This window comes from Fukomys damarensis, unplaced genomic scaffold (assembly GCF_012274545.1).
Source record: "Fukomys damarensis isolate Sample0158 unplaced genomic scaffold, DMR_v1.0_HiC HiC_scaffold_22, whole genome shotgun sequence".
Taxonomy (NCBI): domain Eukaryota; kingdom Metazoa; phylum Chordata; class Mammalia; order Rodentia; family Bathyergidae; genus Fukomys; species Fukomys damarensis.
The window spans coordinates 5,071,321-5,083,684 of NW_022900934.1; the positions used below are offsets into that span (position 1 = coordinate 5,071,321).

The window sequence follows — 12,364 nt, forward strand, 5'->3', positions numbered from 1 at the left end:
AGACGAGAGAAGGCGGGGCAAATAGTGCTACATGGTCTACCTGGCTTCTGCAGAAGTAGAGTGATTGATTTGTGATTGCGCATGTGCAAGAAGGGACCGGGGAGGGATACCATGTAACTGTCTCCTGCGCTGTGCCACCCAGGGTCCACAAAATGAGGAGAAAGGGAGCAGAGAGGGAAAAGGAGCAGGGAGGAGAAAGGGCCATCATCAGGTTCGGCCCGCAGCAGAAATGGACTTGCCGAGAGCCCCCACATTGTGTAAATTATCAAATGAAACCCTTCAGCCCCTTGCTTGTGATTTGGATATTGAGACAGAGGGAAAATGTAGAGGAGAGGTTCTCTTTGCCTCTTTGGGAAGGCAGGAGCCCCCCTAAGCAGCAGGAGTCAGAGGAGGCACAGGAAGGAGGGAGGATGGGCAGATAAAACTGCAATAACCAAGCCAGAGTGCAGTCAGAAGAAAAATGGAGAACTTTCCCAGCCTTTCCAGGAATTCCTGAGCTTTCCGTCCTTGTTGTTGCTGGGAGCAAGGGATGTGCTGAGTGCTCTGGATCAGTGGAATGGGGAGGGCAGAAAGGAGCTTGTTCGGCTCAGAGCAGCAGGAATGCACCGTCCCGTCTGGGGCAGAAATCCAAAGTCAAAGTGCTGGCGAGGCTGTGCTCCCTGCAGAGCTCCTGCGAAGGACCCTTTGTGCCTCTTCTGGGTTTGGGGGCCCCGGTGTCCCTTGGCTTGTGGTAGCCTCCTTGTCTTCATGGGCCCTGTTCTCTTCTTCCAATATGTCCCCTTGTCCTTAAAAGGACACCAGTTAGGTTCCACCTCAGTTAGACACCTGAGCTCATGAATTTGGGGACGCCATCCAAGCCACTTCTGAGCCTGATGGGGCTGTTTAGAAATGTTAAATATTATCTCTCTTATTCTGCCTTGTATCTCCTCCATTGCTACTTGAGTTGAGACTTTCTTGGGATCCCAAGTGTATTTGAAAGCGAACTCCTCAGCCAAGTTTGAATTTCAGCTGCAGGGTGACATTTAATGACCATGGACCAGGCAGGGAGTCCTGGAAGTCCAGCCTCATGAAACATTCATGTTAAGTAGAGATCTGCCTGGGCAGCTGGCTGGGTGCTTGCAGGAGCCAGGCCGGTCTTCATCCAATGCTGTCGATTCAGGGACACGGCTCATCATCTCCTGCCAACTATAACAACCCTATGGAAAGCTGCCCCCCAGCAGCACCCTCCGAGCCGGGGCTCTGCAGGGACCTTTCCAGGGTTTCCGGGCCTACACGGTGGCCACCATTATCTTGACTTGGAAAAGAATCGAAGTCTGTCAGGTGTTCAGGGCTGAGCTGGGATCTGCATTCATCCTCTGATCCTGTTTCTTCACATCCATTGTTCTCAGTCGCTGCACCTCTAAAATGGGAGTTCATTTTCAGACGCCAAATACTGATTGCTTGCTTCTGTGTGTTGGACACTGGGGCTGCATGGTGAGCTGGAGAGCGGTGGTCTCCTTCCTCACAAAGCTGTCCTTTAAGTAAGAGGGACAGATCACGAGCAAACAACCGAGCCTGGGCGCCATGGGTGAGAGAGAAGCAAGCTGAGGATGTGGAGAGGTGAGTCTGGCACTCACTGTTGTGTTGGCCTGAGCAATCAGGGAGGACTGTGTGGAGGAGGGGCGGGGATAGAAGAAAGCAAGCGGAGAGCCTGTTTGGGAGAAGACCAAGGCAGACAAGGACAGCTCAGGTGTGCAGGGGGCAGATCGAGGGACTGGAAGGGGGTGGTGATCGAACTGGTGGGGTTGGGGACAGATAACCCACAGTCTGGTAGAAGGGGAAGGTCCTTGTGGCGTGTGCCGATGAGCTCAGACTCCCATGGTAAAAGCATCACTCCAGCTATGGTTTGGAGAGGGCACAGTGATGCGAAGTCTCAGTGACATCTGTCTCCTCCCCCCAGTCTTCCAAGACAGGAGCCAGGGAGACCCACTGGGAGTGATGTGGGCCGGGGCAGGGTGGCAGCTGAGGTGGGGGGACACAGCAATTTCCAGGGAGTGTACAAAGCACTGGGGGGAGGGTGCTGATTCCCCCAGGGCCACGGGAACATCCGTTCTGCAGTGTGCACTTTCCCAATGATGTTCCCTTTGGAAGTTGCTCTGTGTCTACTTCCTGCCAACCTGCAGGGCACAGGAGACTGAGCAGTAGGTCTCAGTGTCCTAGTATTTCCCGAGTCCTACCCTCCAGCTGCTCTCTGGACCCCTCTCCAAAAGGAGAACACAGGCAAGAACAAAGTAGGTGTCTTGGCATTTACTCACCCGTTCGTTCATCATTCATTCAGCAGCTGTTATGCCCGTTGTGCTGCAGAAGCACAGAGCCCAGCCTGCGGGGTGCAGGCCCAGCTGTCTGCAGATTTCTGCCTCGTCCCACCATGTGGGGGACAGTGCTCCTGAAAGGGTCGGACTCCACACCTTCCTGGGCAGAATGGAACTCAGAGGTTGGGGCACTCGCTCTTGGCTCCCAATGGCATATCTATAATTCCTGTTTATTTGACTGGGACTTACGTCCCTGCCTGCTTCCTAAAGACTGTGAGGCTTTACAGCAAATGACAAAAGCAGTGACAAATCTGCAGTGATGCATAGATTGGACTGGCACCTGTCCCCTCCCTTCACTCTCGCCCTGTCCTCAGCAGAAGATGGTGGTGTGAGTGACAGAAAGACCCGACCACAGGGGACAAGGGTCCCCTCTAACTCAGTTCGAAGCGCCTTCTCCCTGCTGGGCGTTTCCCCCTACTGTGTTCCCCGCGGAGAGCCAGAGTCCATGTTTTACCAGGAAACCTGAGGTCAGGGAGGTCCGGACGGCAGCTTTGCAGGAGCCACAGGGAGCACAATCCCAGAGGGCGAAGCCCTGTGGAGGGAAGCTGGGTGTCCCCAGAGAAGGGACACTCCAGGCCCCGCCAAGAGCTCAGAGGATATCCACTCTGAGCGGGTCCTGGGGACACAGAGATGCACAGACCCCTTGTCAGGCTGGAGTCAGAGCTGGGAGCCTAGAGGTGGCTGTGCTCCATTAGGCAGGGCCTCAGGGGCAGCGCCAGGCTCCCAGGCTGTGCCCAGCACAGGATCCGCTTGTGTGTCCTTGGATGTGTGCCCCGCCGCAGTGCCCCAGCCCCGATCCTCCCTGGCTTGTGTCCTGGGTGAATCAGAGAGGGTGTTTCAGGGAGCAGGGAAGGCAGCTTTGTAAACTTCCTGCGCCCCGCTTGGTGGGACTGGAGAGAGGACTCCAGAAAGGACCCCAGCTCTGGGGCAGGGAAGGCAGGTGGCCACTCCCTCACAGTGGTTTAAACTTGAGCATTTCCAGTATTGCAAACCCATCAGTCAGGGGCTGCCGCTGAGTTTTATTATTATTTCTCTCCTTCTAAAGGTCAGCGACGCACTGAAGCTGATTATGTCCCCAACCATGCAGACAGGCAGATCGCGAGCACCGCGCGCTGGATGGCTTGGCGCGGGCTGCAGAGTCTCCCCGGGACCCGTCCATCACCGGCTCGCAGCTGGCACTTGGAAATGAGAGAGACTCGTTCCATATTCCCAATCAATGTCCGTCTGCCATCTCTGTCGATAACTGCCGGGCGGTCTAATCTTTCCCCTGACAGAAAGGCGCCTGGGGGTCAGCCTGAAGATGCTCTGGAGGAAAAAAGCAGTGGTTTGATGCAGAGCCTTCTCGCGGGGCTGGAATTAAGTTGGCTCTTTCTCTAATGAAACTGACTCCAAGGGTCTCTGTGAACCAGAGATTCGGCGGCTCTCAGGAGGAGCGGTGATGGGCAGTAATATTAAAGCTGTGTGCATGTGCGGCCCTGAATCCTAACCACTTGGATGATGTTTGCAAGGTGCTTCTAGCCCTGCAGGAAGCAGGGTTTGCCACGCATACGAAAGGCACACCGTGGGCACACAGTGAGGGCAGCCCAGCCCGGCCCTCGTTTCCCACCTGCCGGTGAAGAGAGCGGGCAGGAAAAGGCTCAGGATCTCTCTCAGGGGAGCATCTTACCCTACCCACACCATTCATGCTCACAAGTGGGATTCCCTGTCCCATAGGAATTTACTGGGAGGATGAACGGAATCTCCCTCTGGATGAAGATCTAGACTAGAGTCCAAACGACAAGGAGCCACCTCCTGCTACCACCCCAGCCACAGGGCTTCTGCCCACCAGGGCCAGTCCCCAGCTTCTCAAGCACCAGCACCTCCCGAAGCGCCTGAGATCCTCATGGATGAATTCATCTCCCCTGCCCAGCATCCTCTGACACCTAGGGAGCCTTTTCCTGATACTCAGGGCTTCTCCTGTGCTCCTTCCCACCAACCAAGATCCCTTGGTTTCCAAGTTGACTGCTGCTGGCGCAAGGGAGGATGGAAGATATCAGTTGCACATGAGCTGGCGTTTTAAGCCGACCTTCCCAACTTGTGACCAGCCCGTGATGGTGTGTCAGAAAGGACAGTGTCCACCGGCGTGGCTGCAAAACCAGAGACCCTGCAAACATCACTGGTTCAATCAAAATAGAAGGTGCTCTGTGTTGTAAAGATTCCTGTAAGTGAGCTTCCAGGGCTGACATGGTAGGTCTGCTCCAGGAAGCCCCAGGGTCCCGAGTGTGGACAGCTGTGCTGGGAAAGAGGTAATGTGTTCACTCCCAGATGGGGACCAGGGTAGGTAATGTGTTCACTCCCAGATGGGGACCAGGGTAGGAGGATTTCCTCTACATTGGAGCTGGTGATGTTTATAAGTAGGGACTCAAACTACAAGGTATCTGTCTAACTTTAAATTTCAGACAAACAGCAACTCATCTTTTACGGTAGGTATGTCCCAAATATTTTGTGGGCCACACTTATACTAAAATGTTACTCGTCGTTTATCTGGGAATTCAAATTTTGCTGGACAGCCTGTCTTTTTATTTGCTCAGTCTGCTGCTCTGGCGATAAAGGGAGCTGTAAAAAGGGATGCAGAAAGTGCCCGAGTGGAGGTGGGAACACTGACCAGGCATGGGCAGACACCCTGCTGCTCGGAGAGGGGTTTGTCCGGGAGCAGGCACTCAGCCCTCCTCCCACCTCTCTTAAGCATGTTGGTTTTCCACCCACTGTTTTGGTTACCACGGGTGGTCTGCTAAGAATCCTCATAATTCCTCCACAGTCAGAGAACTTGAGGCAGCCACATTTATCAAACTGTGCTGATAAATAACGTATAAAAGTGCATTTACTGGGGATTTATGTGCTACCCCCCCACCAGTGATTTGCAGAAATTTCAGACCGTGCTGATGAATTACTTTTTTGAGGACATTTTATAAAGTTCATCTTAAGGAAAAATATCAGGACAATGGAAAAAAAATAAACAAAACCAAAAAGCTCTGAGAGGAGCAGTAGAAGGCAGGTCCGTGTGTGAAGTGAACTCTAGGGAGACAAAAAGCAATTTGGCTTCAGGATGGAGACCAATATCAGATGTGCAGAGATCTCAGAGTGGTGTGTGGAATTTAATTTATACAAAACACAAATCAGGGCATCAGTGCACACTTTAAACAGTGATTCTGTAGGCTAACAGTCTCTGTGGGTTTTCACTGTACCTTGAATTCTCTTAGTGGAGGTGGTCAGCAGGTCCCAAGCCTGAGGTACTAGTGCTCAGCCTTGGTTAATCAGGGGAAATCCCTGGGAGATTTTCACATCTCCAGATGCCCAGGATACATCCTAAGCCACGACATCAGAATCCCAGGAGTCGGCCCCTATGTCAGGATGCTGTGCGCTGGCTGCTAATGCCTGTGTGCAATCAGGCAACCATAGGTGGGAAGGACTTTCTTCCATTTTCTGGATGGAGAACAGAGCCTTGTTTTGGTAGTTGTCCTGGCTTATATCTAGATGCCCCCTGAAGCCTCATGTGCTCATAGTGGGGGCTTTTGGGAGATGACTGAATTTTGGGTATGTGTTGCTGGATTAGTCCTCTGCTGGTTTGTGGCTGGGTGTGATTTGGGAAGAGGTAGATGGTTGTGGGTGTGGCCCAGAAGGTATTGATCCTTGCTTCTCCCTTGATGACTCTCTGCTTTCTGCCTGCCACATCATGAACTACTTCTCCTCTGCCTTGAAACCAGCCAACTATAGATGGAAACTTCTACAAAACAGTGAGCTAAAATAACCCTTTTCTCCTTTAACTTTGGGTGTCAGGTATTTTGTCCTAGCAATGAGAAAGTAACCGAGAGAGTTGTACTGATGGGAGTGAGATGACAGTCAGATCCCTGACTCACTCCATATCCACAGTGTTTGTTGTGAAACAGCGTTTGAGACACAGGGCAGCCAGAACTGTGCACTCATCTGTACTGGCAGGAATGTATGTACCATGTGGCAAGTGCTGTGTCAAACACGTCACACCGATTATTATATTTAAGACTCACTGTAGCTCTATGGGGTGGGCACCTAGCCAGTGAGGAGTCCGAGGACTGGTGAGGTTGAGGGATCAGACCGCAGAGCTGGTAAATGGAGTCCAGATGGAATCTGGCTAGCCGGTCCTCTCCAACAGCACTTTCTGGACTGCAGTGCAGGAGGGGAGCAGGGGATCACTGGTCACCAGGGGAGGTCTTTGAATCAGAGTTGACTCAGCAGGGCTGGATGGGGCCAAGACTGCATTTCTCACAATCTCATAAGGGAAATTGGTTTGTCTGGTCTGGGGACTATATTTTGAGTTGTAGTGGTAAAAAACTATGACTACTACTGGTTGCTTTTTGCTTATTTGTTTCACTTTTCAAATAATTTCAGAAAACAAGTGAGTACTGAGGATAAGGATGGGCTTTCTGGGATGTCCTTAGCTGGGTTCAACAAGATCACTATGACTTCATAAGATAAAATTAACTCATCGCAATGATATTGGGGAAACATCACTTTGTTTGGATATAGCTTCCTTCCGACTGCTGCTGCAGCCTTCTTTATAGCCTGGTTGACTCATGAGATGGTCTCAGTTTAAAAATGTTGATTTTAGAGTAAATTCCCCTATTAATGCAAAATGGGCCCCTTCCTTTGTGTAGCTGGGATCCCATAAGGATACCCAAATATGGCAGTGAAGTGTGTGTCTTAGCTTGGGTTCCTCCGAAGAAAACCTGAGTTGAACTTGGGGTAGAAGTAGTTCCTTGGGGAGGCAATCAGAAAGCACAGCAAGGGAGTAGGGCAGTGGTGCTGGGACAGCGGGGTGTAGTCCTCCTGGGGCCCCTCTGAGAGACTCGTGGACCCCTCCCTGGAACCGTCACACTGAGGGCCAAGGGAACCATGGTGTTTAGGCACTGCCTCCCCCGACAGCCAGAGAGACACAGATAGCTGAGGCAGGGTGCTGTGTGGTGCACAAGCCACTGTGTCCACCGGATGAAGCTGTTCCTGTGTCCTGGGCTGAGGAGCAAGGCCATGGCAGCAGCTCTGATGGGTTGGTTGAAAAAGAGGGGACTCACACCCAGCTTCTGTGATTAGGCTCATTTCTAGGGAGAAACTGGACCTCCTAGGAACTGAGGACTGGCCAAGGAGTGCTTGGACAGCCCAAGAAGACAGATCATCTGGCACTTTCCTTAGAAGTTGACATGGAGGCCAAGGCAGAGAGGCTGAGTGTGAGTGTGTTTGGGGGGGGGACACAAAATGAGTCACTCTCGGTGTTAACTAAGCCCTGATTTTGGAAGAAGACATGATCGATAAGATCAGACCTCCAGGAGCTTGCAGCCAGTTTGGCGAGGCGCTAATGTGACACCATCTCCGTCACTTTTCTCATTGCTGAGACACAGTACCTGACATCTGCAACTTAGAGGAGCAGAGCTTTATCATGGCTCATGGTTTCAGAGAGTTCAGTCCATGGTCAGCTGGCTCGAATGCACAGCGTTGGGGAAGGGCCTGCTGGAGAAGAAAGCTGCTTGTGTCATGGTGGCCAGAAAGCAGAGAGAGAAGGGAAGATCCTGGAAGGAAGATATACCCTTCTAGGTCACACCCTCAGCGACCTCTCTGCTAACCAGACCTGCCTCCCACAGCACAGTCAGCAGTGGATTAATCCACTAATTGGTTGAGCACCCTGTGACCCGGTCACCTCCTGCGAGCTCCATCCCTGAGAATGTGGGTGTTTGGGGGAGCATTCTGGATCTAAACCATGGCAGATACACTCCAAAGAATATGAATTTTCATCATCCATAACTTTTACGAGATCATTTAATGGCAGGGCCGGGGCTGGAGTAAATGAGGCACCTGGGGACATAGAATGCAAGGAGGTGCTCACTTTTACGGTCACACAGGTGCCCCATTAAATTACCCTGGCTCCATTCCACTTCTACAGACTGCTTTCTGGGATCTTGGTTAGGGTTATTGAACATACAAATCAATTTCAGGAGAATCAAAATCTTAACATTACCTAATCTTTTGGTCCATGAAATCTGTATCTTTCTATTTACTGTATTTAGGTCTTTAACTTCTACTGTATTATTTTGTAATTTTAAATTTATAAGTCCTGCACATCTTTTGTTCAATTTGTCAAAAGCATTGTATATTTTTATGCTATTATAATTGCTCATTGCTAGTATATGAAAATGCCATGAAATTTTGTTTACTGATCAAACTGTCGAAGTTCAAAGCTTTTTTGGGAAGATTACCTAGGATTTCCTATTTGTGCAATGGCGTTACCTAAGCAAAAAAATCAGATTTAACTCTTTCTTTCCTGTTTGTGGGACTTTATTTCTTTTTCTTGCTTTATTGCTCTGGGTAGGACCTTCAATACAAATTTGAATATGGTTCCAAGTGAAATCACACATTCTTGTTTTGTTCTTGATCTTGAAGGAGAGATTTTAGTTTTTTATCATTAGGAATGTTGTTAGCAAAAGATTTTTCACAGATACATTTATTAGGATCAAGAAACTTCCTTTTATTCCTAGTTTGATGATGATTATTATTTTTCTTTTTCATTTACTACTTATACACATATTAATTATATAGCAAATTGGGCCGGGGATTTAGTTCAGTGGTTCTGCTACCTGCCTTGCAAGCTGAAGGACCCAAGTACCAAAAAAAAAAAAAGTAAATATATACAAACTAGGTTTCATTGTGGCACTTTTAGACTTGTGTCTAACCTACTTTTAATTGTATTCATCTCCCCTTCAACGCTCCCTTGCGCTTCTTCCTCCCCTTCCTTTGATCCTTTTCTTCTCTAATAATCTCCTTTCTATTTTTATGTCCTCTTTTTTTTTCCCTAGATGCCACAAATGGAGGAAAATAGGCAATATTTGCCTTTCTGAATCTATCTTATTTTTCTTACCGTGATGATCTCCAGTTTCATCTGTTTTCCTTCAAATGACATGACTTTGTTCTTCTTTATGAGTTAGTAACACTCTATTGTGTATATATACCACATTTTCTTTATCCATTCATCTATGGATGGCCACCTAGGTTAGTCCCTTATCTTACAATTGTAAATTATGCTGCAATAAACATGGCTATATAGGTATCCCTATAGTATGCTGACTTTAATATTTTTTAGGTATATACCAAAGAGTGCCATAGCAGGATCATTATGGCAGTTTTATTTTTAGGTTTTTGAGGAACCTCCATACTGATTTCCATAGTGGCTGTACTAACTTGCACTTCCAGCAAGAGTGTGTAAGTGGTCCTTTCCCCCTGCATCTTTGCTAGTGTTTATATTGTTCTTTGTATTGTTGATGACGCTTATTCTCACTGGGGTGAGATGGAATCTCAATGTAGTTTTTCTTTTTTTTTTGGTACCAGGGATCGAACTTGGGTCCTTGTGCTTCAAGGTAGGCAGCAGAACCACTGAGCTAAATCCCCAGCCTCAATGTAGTTTTAATATGCATTTCCCTAATGGCTGAAGGTGCTGAACATTTTTTACATAATTACCAGCCATTTGTATTCCTTTTTTTGAGAAGTGTCTGTTCAGTTTATTTGCCCATTTTGATGAGGTTATTTATTCTTTTAGTGTTAAGTTTTTTGAGTTCTTTATATATTCTCTATATTAATCCTCTGTTTGAAGAGTACTTGACAAAGATTTTCTCCCATTGGTTATCTGTCTACTCTGTTAGTTGTTTCCCTTGCTGTGCAGGAACTTTTTACTTTGATGCAATCCCACTTGTAGATTGCTGCTATTATTTCCTGAGGTTTTGGAGTCCTATTTGAACATCTTCGCCTGTGCCTGTGACTGAATGTGTATTTGCTGTTTTCTTGTAGCAGTTTCAAGGTTTTAGGTCTTTGATTAATTTGGATTGATTGACTTTTAAAATTTTTTCTTTGTACATGTTTGTGGTACATCATGAATACATTCATTGTGAATAGCTGGAACATGTACATCATACATCTTTTTTGTGTGTGCCCTTTCCTCCATCTCATTAGCTTATCAGAGCACTCTAATTTTTTGATATGTGCATTCTTGGTTATAAATTCCCCTTTAGAACTGACTTCACTGTATTCCAGGTTCTAGTTTGTTGTGTTTCTATTTTTAATTGATTTTGGAAATTTTTACATTTCTTTAATGATCATTTAAAGGTGAACTGTTGAATCCCCATATATTTGTATAGTTTCTGTAATTTCCCTTGCTGTTAATTCATAGTTTCATTTAATTATAATGTGATAAGATATAGGACATTATTTCAAATTTTGTTTGTATTTGCTAAGAATTACATTATGGCCTAAAATATGAACTATTTTGGAGAAAGATTATGAGCTGCTGATAAAATGTGTACTCTACATTTGTTGGGTAGAATATTGGGTAGATGTTTGTAAGTCCATTTCATCTATGGTGTAGTTTAATCTTGACGTATCTTTCCTGGTATTGTTTTCAGGATAACAAATGTGTCATAGTTACTTTTCTTTTTGCTGAGACAAAATACCTGACATCCAAAGTTAGGAGAAAAGGTTTAATTTGGCTCACAGTTATAGAGGTTTCAGTGCACAGCTGGCTGGCTGTAAGGCAAGATGGCATGGCAGAGGGCATCACAGAGGAGAAACAGTCCATGGCAGGCAGAAGGCAGCAAAGCAGTGAAGCAGCAAGCAGCAAGCAATGGCAGCTGTCCTCTTCCTGTCTACCCTGGCTACATGCCATCAGGATGGGAGCCTTCCCATTATCCACACCAGAACTATGCCAAATGAATCAGTGGACTAATGTAGTAACCACACACCCTTAAGACCTAACATAACAATGTGTCTCACAATCTCTGGCATGTTCAACAAACCTTTCCCATAAGGGGTCAGAGATGATCTGTTTCAGATTTTGTGATCCAAATAGTCTCTGACTCAGTTGCTCCACTCTTCCTTTGTAGAGTGAAAGCAGCTCCAGCTATGGAGTGACAAACAGGACTGGCTATGTTCTAATACAGTGCTATTTGCAAAAACAAGAGCAGGGTAGGTTTGGCCCACGAGCTGCAGTTGACTGGGTCTTGAGCTTGGATATGCTGAAACAGTGGTAGCAATTATCCCTGCAGCACCTACAACTGCCGCTGTACCACAGTAGGGAGGTACAAGATGCCGAATGCTCAGCTGTGCTTTATAATCTCATTTGAACATCCCTGCAACCCAATATTGCGCTTCCAAGTGAGAAACCAGGTTCAGAGAGGTTAAGGTGCTTACCTTGTGTCCTTCAGCAGTGGATGTCAGAGTGGGAACCGGATGTAGGCTGCTTGTTGGCTCATGTGGCTGTCTCTGGGCCTGGCTGAACCAGGTGTGCTTTCCCCTGCGCTCTTCTCACTCTGCAGTGGATGCTGCCAAATTAGTTAGGTATCGGGTGACAGTGACAGGGAAAGCCGACTACTACTCACTTCCAAAGATCAGCTACCTCGCCCCCTTTTCAGGGTAAGGACTGTGGATGAGTAGGACTCCATCAAACTGGGGTTGGTCAGGTAATTTCTGGTACAACCTCACAGTGTTGTTGTACTATACAGATGTTAAAAGAACTGAGGTATTTGTATCCACATGCATTGACTTAAAAAGCCATTCAATATGTTTTGTTGAGTTCTAATAGTTTATAAAGCCTGTGTACAATATGATCCCATTTATGTTTTATACACACACACACGCACACACACACACACGCACGCGCACACACACACACACACACACACACACACACACACACATGCACCCTCCTCACATACTGCACAGGAATAAGATGGAACTTTAATTTTCTAAAATTTAATGCTTTTTTTTTAATTTAGTGGCAAAATGTTGACAAGTGCTAAAATTGGGTGATGGGTAAAATGGGGACTCATCACATTGTTCTTCCTATGTCTTATTTCGTATCAAATTTCTTGCTAATAAAATTGTTTATTTAAAGAATTGTGGATGAAGGAGAAGAAGGACAAAGCAGCCGATTGCCTGTGTGCAGAGTGATATGCAAACTGGCACCA

The 12,364-nt window shown here is 47.3% G+C and overlaps 1 long non-coding RNA gene across 1 annotated transcript in view; it reads left to right on the plus strand.

The window, feature by feature from the left end:
- LOC104865318 overlaps nucleotides 1–12,364 on the plus strand; it is a 39,424-nt gene that overhangs the window by 23,827 nt on the left and 3,233 nt on the right. The window contains exon 5 of the long non-coding RNA XR_781102.2: nucleotides 3,397–4,636. This is a non-coding gene — a long non-coding RNA (uncharacterized LOC104865318). The remainder of the gene's footprint in view (nucleotides 1–3,396; nucleotides 4,637–12,364) is intronic.